This window comes from Castor canadensis, chromosome 3 (assembly GCF_047511655.1).
Source record: "Castor canadensis chromosome 3, mCasCan1.hap1v2, whole genome shotgun sequence".
Taxonomy (NCBI): domain Eukaryota; kingdom Metazoa; phylum Chordata; class Mammalia; order Rodentia; family Castoridae; genus Castor; species Castor canadensis.
Window position 1 is genome coordinate 47,176,550 of NC_133388.1, and position 10,748 is coordinate 47,187,297.

Below are 10,748 nucleotides of genomic sequence, written 5' to 3' on the forward strand. Positions count from 1 at the left end.
AAGTAAAACTGAAGGACAAAAATTTAATAAGAGCCTTCCCTGCTCCATCAGCTAGTCCTGGGCTCCTGTTCTTTCCAGTAACAGCAGTCACTCAGAGGAACCTTGGCCAAACCAGGCCTCCAGATGAGGTAAGTATAGCTCTTCCTCTGCTCAGATATGTAACCTTTGGCAAGGTTTTTAACTAAGCCCAGTTTCCTCACTAGCAAAGTTGCTGCAATAGTAATATTTACATTATGAGACTTTTAAGAGGCTCTAATTAATTTGTGCTTTTAAGATGGGAAGATTAGAATGAAGGAAGGGAGCCTGGTACTGACTAATTGTTGGAAGATACCTGCCTTAAGGCAGAGATAATCAGTCACATAACTGTTCAATTTGCCAAGTTTTACAACTTTTAAAATCACTCCCATCCCACCTTAACAAAATATTGATGAAAGCATCATCATTGATTACAGTTGTCAGGCCCACAATTCTATTTCCTTTATGCTCTGCGTATGCGCGCATATTACTGCATATTAAGCCCCAAGGAAGTGAACAGAAGGGTATCCACATTGATAACTGAGCTAATTGCTTCTGGCTTCTCCACTAGCTGCCAGAGAAATGAAAGCAAAGAAGACGAGGCAAAGGAAGACATGAGAAAGAGAATAGTAGATGTAGGAGGAGAAAAACCTACATGCTGTTCCTTGGGCTGGCTCAGGGGGGTTTTCAGAAGAGATCATGCAGAGACTCTTACAGCTAGAAACTTGGTATTCACATTTAGTACCTTTGTCTGAAAACAGGACTACCACTTACCCTGACCCTTCTAAACCAATGGGTGGGTGACCTGCCCCAGGGCTGAAGGATCCCTGGGAAGAGCCAAAGCCAGCAAATTCCATTTCCTCTACTAATTCAAATATCACTACAATCTAGCAGCTCTGGGTCTCAACTTAGATATGCAATGGCATGCCTTTATTTCAAATTGCCTGCAAGATGTCTATTACATGGGGAGAAAATAAGGAACCTGGTTCCTTTGGTTCAACAGAAAATATACAGACCACTGGGTACTGGCCCATGAAATTTTGAAGAGAGGAAATGTCCCAAAGATCAGTGATTCCCATAGAGAACCCCAGCAGACAAAAAGGCTACTATAAGGAGGGAAAAGTAGCCACACCTACTAAAAAAGAACTCATGATAGATCCAAATATTCACCTTATTAACTCAAAGATTTTCTAACCATGCTACAAGCAAAAACAAAGACAAATCTGCTATTTCTCCCATGTTACCTTGTCCCTGGCAGGTGTGAAAACAACAGCGCTGAGATCCTCTGAAGTTTTGGTGAAATCAGAGGAGTTTGTGAGTGGCTCCGTGAAAGTAGGAAGCTTAACTCCATATTAAGAAGAGTCAGTTGTGGTGGCCAAGCTTCAGGGGCCCTTGCTTCTGACTCCACCCTTATCATAATTCCCATTCTCACTTTGTCAGAATTTCCATGGTAAGATGCTCTACTGGTCCTGACCCATGCAAATCAACCCTCACCAGTTCCAGAAGACATTGGCTTTGATCCAAAGATAAACAACTTTCCGAATTATTTAAACTCTGAAAACATCTGTCTGACAAAGCTGCTTTGAAACATTGCCAAATTCTCCATATTGCTTTATTTGCCCACCGCAAAAATCCACTGAGCACACACCCTCAAGATTATGCACCTTCTTCATGAGATCTCAGGAAGAACTGTTGCATGGTAAGAAAGAATTAAATAAAACTTATTTTATTTATATATATCCATAAATATATTACATATATATGCATGTATTTTTTTGTCTTGAAAGATCAACTGGTATTATCTTTTTTTTTTTTTTCAATACAGGATCTTGCTATGTAACCGAGGCTGGCATTGAGCTTCAGATCCGACTGCCTTAGTCTCCCAAGCACTGGGATCACAGGTATGTGCCACCATGTCTGGCTTGATATTATCTTTTAAAGCTGATTATTTTTATACTTTACAGCTCAGCATTGCATTCCCAGATATACACCCCAGAGGAATACAGATATATACCAGGAGAGAAATAGAAGAATGTTCATAGTATCAAACAATGTAATACAAAAAAGCAGGGAAAAAAAATCCAAATACCTATCAACAGTAGGATGAGTAAAAAAATGTTAGCATATCAATATTATGAAATATTATATAGTAGTGAAAATAAATGAAACATAGCTATGTATGCTCAACAATACAGAAATATTTTAGTATCATAATGTTGGGTGAAGAAGACAAGTTCCAAAATGACTTCAAATAGTATAATACCTCTTACATATAGTTTAAAATTGAATAAAAGTAAATAATACATAGTCATAAACCAAAACAGAATAATTAAAAAGTCAAGTGAATAATGAATACATTTGGGGGTGAGAAAAGAAGACAGAATAAGGAGGAGTTCTTGGGTCTTGACGTTGATTAGTTCTAGTTTTGGCATGGGTGATGATTTCACAGGAGTTCATGGTATCAATTAATTTTTAAAAGGATCATGCATAAGGGGGACACAGTGCAAGTGGTAGAGCATCTGCCTAGAAAGTGTGAGGCCATGAGTTCAACCCACAGTACCACCAAAAAAAAAGAGTATCATGCATAGACAAATAATGATAATATATACTAAACATAAAGGAACAATTGCTCCACAAATGTTCACTGGACCTGTGTTGGATATAATTCTAACAATGACATATTTGTAGCAGTGGGGAAAGGTCAAAGACCTCTGTAGGTGGTATCCCCATTGTTCCTCTCCCTCATGTGCTCCAAATTCATTCTTCACAATAGAATCAAGCTACTATTTAGGATAATGTTTCACACAGAGCAGAGGGAAAAGTCCCAACAGTTTGCAATCTCTTATTCAGTACAATTTTGTCAATGACAGTTTTGGCAGCCTCCATCCAACATATCAGAGAAAATCAGTCATTCTTTGTCATTATGATGTTAATTTTGCTAGTCTTGGGTAATGCTGAAGCAAATTTGATAGAACCTGATTATTATTCAATAAATCTCAGTCTTCATGCTTATTGCAGCAAATACAATTAGTTTCTGTATCTGTCCTCTGAGCTACTGTGTCTATGCCAGTTCCAAGGGCTGCTTGCAGTTGGCCTGGTTGACATAACCTAGCAAGGGAAGAGCAGTGTGAGCTAACTCAGGAGTCAGGTAGTGGGTATGACAGTCCTCCTCTGAAGAAGGCTTGCCCAGCCACCTTGTCATCCTCACCAGGGCCTCCCCTCTGCCTGTCCTTATCCCAGAGGTTAGTAAATTCATAAACACCCTTGTAGATGAATGAATGGAATTGGTTCTGAACAGAATTCTGATTCATTAAGCATTTTCAAATCACTCAAGGAAAAGCAAAATTATTGTCACTAAAACAATGGCTTGATTTAGGACTGTATAGTCTGTTGTGTTAAAAAATGACCAACTGAACTGATTTTATTTCTTGAATCATTTTAGTGTTAAAAATAGACATTCTTGCATTCTTTCCCTGTTTGTGCTGAATATAGTTAGAAGCTGAATTTCTATTCAGAAACCTCAGATCTTCTCTCAGTCACTATGTGAATAACATGAGCACCATTAGCGATCTCTGTGACCAGTAGCAATACTTGCTATTTTGGAGCAAAGGGCCCGTCGGGAAAGTGAGCTTTCCAGACATCTGTGATGAACAAGAAACGGGCACAGATCCAGGCTACCTAGGCATAAGAACGCCTGCCTCTGACTTCATTTCTTCTGCAGAACAAGGCCACCCCTAAGTGCTATCTGCTTGTAGGGACACAATGAACAAAATGAGCCGCTGTGAAGTTCCTGGACATAAGCCACTGCAATGCACCAACTGCCTTCTAAAATTCCATTTGCAAGATGACACAGCAATCCCAATGCAATACATCTTATCATGTGAAGAGCACATTTCAAGCCACTTCTCTGAGGAAGTTTCACTCAGAGCCAAACACTGCAAAGTAGAACACATTTCTTCCCACCGAGTCTTGAGTCATAAAAGGCCTTGCCAGTCTTCCCTAGTTCTCTTCTAGGGGATCCATTCACAGGCACAGTGGCCTCCAAAGTCAAGTCCTGTTTAGGGGTCAATACCTTTTTGTAAACAACCAGATAAGTCTGAGACACGTCTGGATATTTCCCACTCTCTCTTTTACAGAAGATTAGGTAAATACTACATTGCCCTAACTGTTCACAATGACTCCTTTGAACCATGTGACTTAACTGCAAAAGAAATGACAGAGAGAGTCCCAACAAGATGACAATTTCCACACGAGGGACATCATCAGAACAGAAGCAGAGTGAGAAACTGGCCAGATTCTATACTTCCCAGGTGAGCTTTTTTAACTTTGCCTGGACCTCACATAAACCCAGTGATGAGGCCACATTAAGGCAACAGTGCAGTGGGCATGAAAGGTGAGTCAAAGGCATAATCATGCCAGGGTGAGAGGTCTTGTCAGAGACCTGGGTGCTTTTGGACAAACTAGGCCCTGATGTATGTTCATCATTGGCCCCTTCACCCTCTGTGGAAATGGGCCAAGGAGGGCAGGCCTGCCCATCAGCTCTGTCCTCTCCATCTCAACATTTCTTCCCCATATCCATGGTTCCTATGTTCTCACTATTCTCCACAAGATCCCCTTCCTCCCCAAAAGACACTCAGCCCATTCACCATACAATAACCTCACCTTTGTTTAGCCAAAAGCAATAGCCCTGATTGTTGGAGAAAAGGATAGGGAGGTATTTTGTTGTCTTGGCAGGAGGATATTAGATTTTGCACCAGGAGCCATTTTTATTTATTCTATCCCTGCACAAACCATTATTTCTTGCCTGGAAAAGAACCACTCCAGCTCCCCTTTGGACATGAGACATCACTACACTACAGACCCATAAACATGGTCCTGTACTTTGATGGCATATCCCAAACTAACACCAATGAAGACCTACTCAGGTTCCAATCAGGTCTGCTAGGTCATACCCCCACATGCACGCCCCTGACCCCGAGAGGGTGACAAAATCAGAGGGTGACACATGTAAGAGTTATCCTCAGGTTTATTTTCCCCAAAATCTAAAAAATGGAGAAAAAAAAAGTTATCATTAGCTTTCTGAAAGTAAAGGATGGGTGGCTTGGAGTTTTGACTATTTGCCACGCAATGAGTGTGTTTTCCAAAATCTCTCTGAGCAAGCAACAGTGGAACCTGGTTGAGGAATGGATCAACAAGTTTTGTGAAGTACCGCACACTGGTACAATCGATACAATAGCTAAAACAGAAAACCACTGAACTACAGATTATGCTTTCTGAGACAGGATGTCTGAGAGCTAACACTTTTTAAAAATCCTTACTGACATGCCTATTGTTACCAGTTTTCCTTGTTCCATTTAAACATTAGTTAGTCACATGAGATGCTCGTCACAGCTCAGTCTGATTCCTCCATGTCACAAGTGTCCTTGCTGTCTGTCTAACGCTGTTGTGCGGATGAAACAAACCCTGAGATCCACGCCCTTCACCCAACTCTGAGAGTGCAGCAAGTCATTATCTCATTCTTGTTCTTTATGTCTTCCATAAGCAATTCCATGTATTCCCCGGAGCCCTAAAAGTCATGTAGGATATTAAATGAAATTGCTTCTGAATTTTGAACATCTATTTTTCAACTCCATTAAAATCAAGCTTTGTTGATGGGTAAAATAACCCCAAATTGGGTCTGTTGACCTTGAGATTAGCGGATAAGAATCTATTTTGATGCATTCACCTCCTGTAGTTAGAAGCGCATTTACTCATCCTCAGATGGTTGAAGGGCATCTCCTCTTAAGATTTGAAAGCAATAGTGTAAAATCTTAAAGGGAGCGTACAGCATTTCCTCTGTGTGCGTTAAAATAATAAGAAATATACAATGAAATGTATTATTTTACAAAGAGAGTCTTCCAGTCTGGCACAACACAGACAGAGGAAATGTGACCTATTTATTTCTACCCCCTGTAAATCCTTAACTTCCTTTCCTGAGAATACCCCAGTGGCGTGACAGCTGTAACCCAGCGTCTGATGTGTGTGTATATTTCAATTGCTTGTTGGTGGTATTAAGAATTGAAGCATCCCTAAATCTACCTCACAGGAAGCCAGGTCATAGCTGCTAATATTAGATTACAGTCTAATTATTTGCTCTATATCCCTCTTTACACCATTATTCCAAGACCAACAGATCAAGGTTTTCCACTGAATACCAATGCAACTGTTCATCAGTATTCCAGAGCTTATTTGTGTGTCTCCCTTTATAGGGAGACCAACCACAGGAAAAATGGAAATCCAAGCCCTCTGCTCAATATCACATTAGCATGTCTCTTCCTACCATGGTCACAAAAAGTCATTTCCCATTTCTCTCACATGAATAGCCCCTTTACTACTTATCAATATGGATGAAGCCCAAAACTACCCACTTTAAGCAAAAGAGCAAAAGGAAATTGTCTTTTCTTTGAAAAATCTAAGCAGGCAGTTAGATCACCTTTGCCCCCCCCCATTTTTTTTTTTTATAAAAATAGCTGCTTCTGTAGATTTACCTTATTTCTTAAAATACACTGCTAACCTTCGCACATTAGGATTAAACAAGAGACCTATCTATGGAAACAAGTAAATTTCAAAACCCATGGGAAATGTCTCTACAGAAAGGCAGCTGAGAAATGAATGGCCCAGGAAAGGACAAAGCCCCTAACTTCCTTCTCTCTAGAACAGTGCAGCAGCTTATATCAGGTGAGCTGGTGGGAGATCCTACCAGAAAAGAAAGAAAACAGGCAACCAAGATGACCTATGGAAAGAAAAGTGGGAAGAAGCTGATGAAATATTTATTTCAATATTTTTTTAATTTACCTGAAGTCAGAGGTTCAGCCTCCATTTTTGGATGAGTCCAAATGATAGATTAGTTTTTTAGAATAATTTTTTACTATACAGAAAACTCAGCAGTGCATACTTAACCCAATTTAGTGACAAGTTCTAGAAGCCTTTGTTTTTTCCAGCATGGCAATGAGAGTCACAGATTTTTAGACCAAGGATTTTGCTTTCCAACGGGCTTATCTCATCATATGTATCATTTTAATCTGTCCTGATAGCTTCCATCAGTTTAGCCAAAGATCCTTGGTCTTCCAACAGTTATGCACCTCTTCCTGTGCATTAGACATCCCAGTCTAGTCTAGAAGATGCAGTGGGGACCTTTATTTTACCAAACAGGGCAGATAGGAAGAGAAAAAGCTCAATGGGACCCATTCCATGTGCAACTACCACAAGCTGATACTTCAGGACCTGCATGAAGGTTGTGACAGTATTAACTCTGGATTGAAGTCAGATGGTCTCCTAGTGGGGACATTCACTTTGCCAGCAGCTTTCTTCTTAGCCCAGGCCCAAGAGTTTTTGCTTCTTCTCTTGCTTTGTCTCTGATCTGTACTCATTAGCCACCTTAAGCAGTTAGATAGCTGTTTGGCAGTCCTAGGCCTGAGTGAACTGGTTAATCACAGGGAACACTTCTGCCACCTATAAAGGACAGCCCTTTGCCACTGCAGGGGATGTAGTGGGGCCACTGGATAAAGTGGGTGAGGTCTTTTTGGATCCAGAATTCTTAGACCTTTTTTCAACCAGGGGATTTACTTACTGCTTCTTCATGATAGCAGGGCCCATTGGCCTTCTTTCTTTCAGTATCTTGGGCAGCTGGAGGAGACAATAGACTAATAAATGATTGGCTTTGCTACCTGTAATGTGAACACTCAGATTAGAGAAGACACCTGGCAAATATTTTATAGCTAACTGTGAGATGGAGCTCCAATCAACTATCATACTTAATCCAGTTAGATGCTTAATATGTATTTGTTGGTGGGGATAAATACATTTATTGAGCTCTTGATAAATTCCAGACCCTCTTTTAAGTACTTTTAAACTGTTGTTTGTATTGGGGATTGAACTCAGGACCTTGAGCTTGCTAGGCCAATGCTCTACCACTTGAGCCAAGCCCTGGTCTTTTCCTTTTTAGTTTGTTTTCAGATAGGTTCTCACACTTTTGCGCCAGCTGGCCTGGCACTATAATCCTACTACTTCCACTCTCTCGAGTAGCTGGGATTACAGGCATGTACCACCACATTAATATTATTTTTAATAATTACCCAACAATCACAAAAGGTAGGTAGAATCTCTTATAAAGAAAACTAGCTTTGCACAATTGAGTAACTTTCCTAGAGTTACAACATGCTTAAATAACAGAGGCAGAATTTGAGCCAGGCTATATGACTCCAAAGCTCTTTCCAGGACATCAAAAAATTCCAAAACAGTAAAGTGTATTGAGTTCCCTGGAATTACTAAGATCATAAGAATGAGCCAAGCCAAAAGTTAACATGTTAAAATGTAAAGGTTATTACCTTCAGTAAGTCAGAAAGGTAGAAAAGGTAGAAAGTCGGACTCAGACTGTTAAAACACTTGCCATTAAACATAGGTACCCTTGCCTTAATTTTGAAGGTCAACAAAGGCAACAATCCAGAAACTAAAGTAAAAATACCTTTATTTCTACAATGTAACATCAAAGGCAATAGAATAAGCTTCTGCATGTTTTAAGCTTTAGGGTGGGAATCAGGAAACCTGGGTTCTACTCCTAGTCTGGTATTCAGAACTGTGTCTCTAAGCAAGTTGCTTGGCTGCCTGAGCCTCGGTTCCCTGCCTATAAAAGGAAGGGATTTGTTTCTATAAGATTTCTAAGTTCCCATCTTGACCTAAGTCATATTTTTTTCAAAACTGATGCTAAGCCAACCCAGGACATCTGGAGAGGCAGGACCCATTTTGTGGATGAAATGTAGAGATTAAGAAAAATACTTACTGAATGCTTCATCACAGAGCCAAAAGCTGACTCTCTTTCTTTCTCTCTCTGTCTCTCTCTCTCCTGTATTTCCAACCCCCCCCAACCCAATGACATTAGCTGAGGTGGACCAAAGAAGCTACAATGCCTACTTCCACCTCTTCCTAGCACAGACCACCATCCTTCACCATCTACTCTCTAGAGACTTCCCACAAAAGCCACATGTCCCTAATCACCCTGCATGCTGGCAACCATCCCATCTGCACAATATAGAATAGGGTCTATGATTTAGTTCTCATCTACTTGTATGGAAGTGATTAACAGTAAACTCACCCAGTCATGTGAACCCCCACACAGGTCTGCCAGTACTTCTCTTGCCTGTTTACTGACACCTCAATACAACCCCACAGTCTCTGTTTTGGCCATCTGCCTCCCACTCATTCCAGTCACCCGGGCACAAAACCAAACCATGCTATTCTTCTGTACAAAGATGTTCTTGAGCGAAAATTCAAAACACAAGCTTACAATGTTACACAGGACCATGAAACTTTTTAAGCCGACCTTATGCTAAATCACTTGGGTTTGTCTACACATCACACACTCATATGTCTCTGCCAATCTGGAGAAATCTAGTTTTCCCTCATCCAAATTTTCTGCCTGTACATTATAAGAGTCCTTTACTCCTTGTTTATTTCTTCTTTCACCACCTCAAGTTATTTCAGTCCTTAATACCTTATTTTTCCATTCCATATTTTCGCATTCTTACTTGCCAGTTAAGTTCATTCCTTCCTTTGTCTTTATTATTTTCCTTTCCTCTGGCAAAACAAAACAAAATACAACAAAAAAATCCTCTGTTTTTATTACTTAACAGAGAGCTATCCTGTTGTTCCTTTCTCTTTATCTGCATTGTGCACCATTGGCTTGGAGAAGGGAACTTTTTCTTCCCTCTTAGGATTTGCTGCAAGTATTTATTAAGTACCTGCTGTTTACATACCTGCATGTATTTGATGCTATGCACATTTTCTCATTAAGTCCTCACAATCACCTTATGAAATAGCTGTTTGCCTAAAATAGTGTTTTTCAGACTTTCACATACATACCAATCACTTAGGGATCATATAGACTCTGATTCAAAAGGTCTTAGGGATCCAAGAATCTGCGTCTCTTACAAGCTACCAGGTGATGTCAAAGATGCATTTCTGTGGACCACATTTGCAAGTCTGGCAAATGTATTTGTAACAATGACAGTACTTTTATGTGAATAAGATGTTGATATGGAAAATTCTATGTGTTATTAGCATTTTTTGGTCCACAGTGTTGAATATTGCCCTTTTCCCACCATCCTCTCCTACAATGAAAGCCCTCCTTGAAAGATCTACAAGTTCACCATGGACATCTTAGCATGCAGTTGGAGAGTTTCAGATGTACAGCTTGAGAACAGTGAATGTACAAAAGGAGAATGACGCTAGATGAAATGATACAGTTAGAGACCATCCTGATAGGATATATTTTCAAGAAAGATATCTAAAGGAAGACATCAGTCCCTTTCCTTCAGAAAGCAAGCCCAGGGAATGAGATACAGTCTCTGCCCTCTTGGAAATTAATGAATCTTCTCTCAAAGAGATTTTATTGAGGATACCCTTAGAGTGCCTGCTCCAAGCACTCTGTACCTATCTTCTCACTGGTGCTCTTCCCCTCCTTTTGAATAGCTACTTCCCTCAGTTTCACAGATGAACAGAATTCAGGCTCAGGCAAATAGGCTCTCTTTTCCCAAGAAAACCAACTTGAATAAGTAGGGTTCAACTCATTCTTCCCACTGCAAGCTCAGGTTTCCATTATATTACAAGCTGACCAAAAGTGGGAAAAAAATGCAGGCATCCATTAGAGTTCCAGAGGTGGAGATGAACTTCTGTCTTTTTTTTTTTAAGCATAAATA

The 10,748-nt window shown here is 40.1% G+C and overlaps 1 pseudogene; it reads right to left on the minus strand.

The window, feature by feature from the left end:
* Window positions 1-6,972: 6,972 nt before the first annotated feature.
* LOC141421399 (large ribosomal subunit protein eL8 pseudogene) lies at window positions 6,973-7,650 on the minus strand (annotated as a pseudogene).
* Window positions 7,651-10,748: the final 3,098 nt, after the last annotated feature.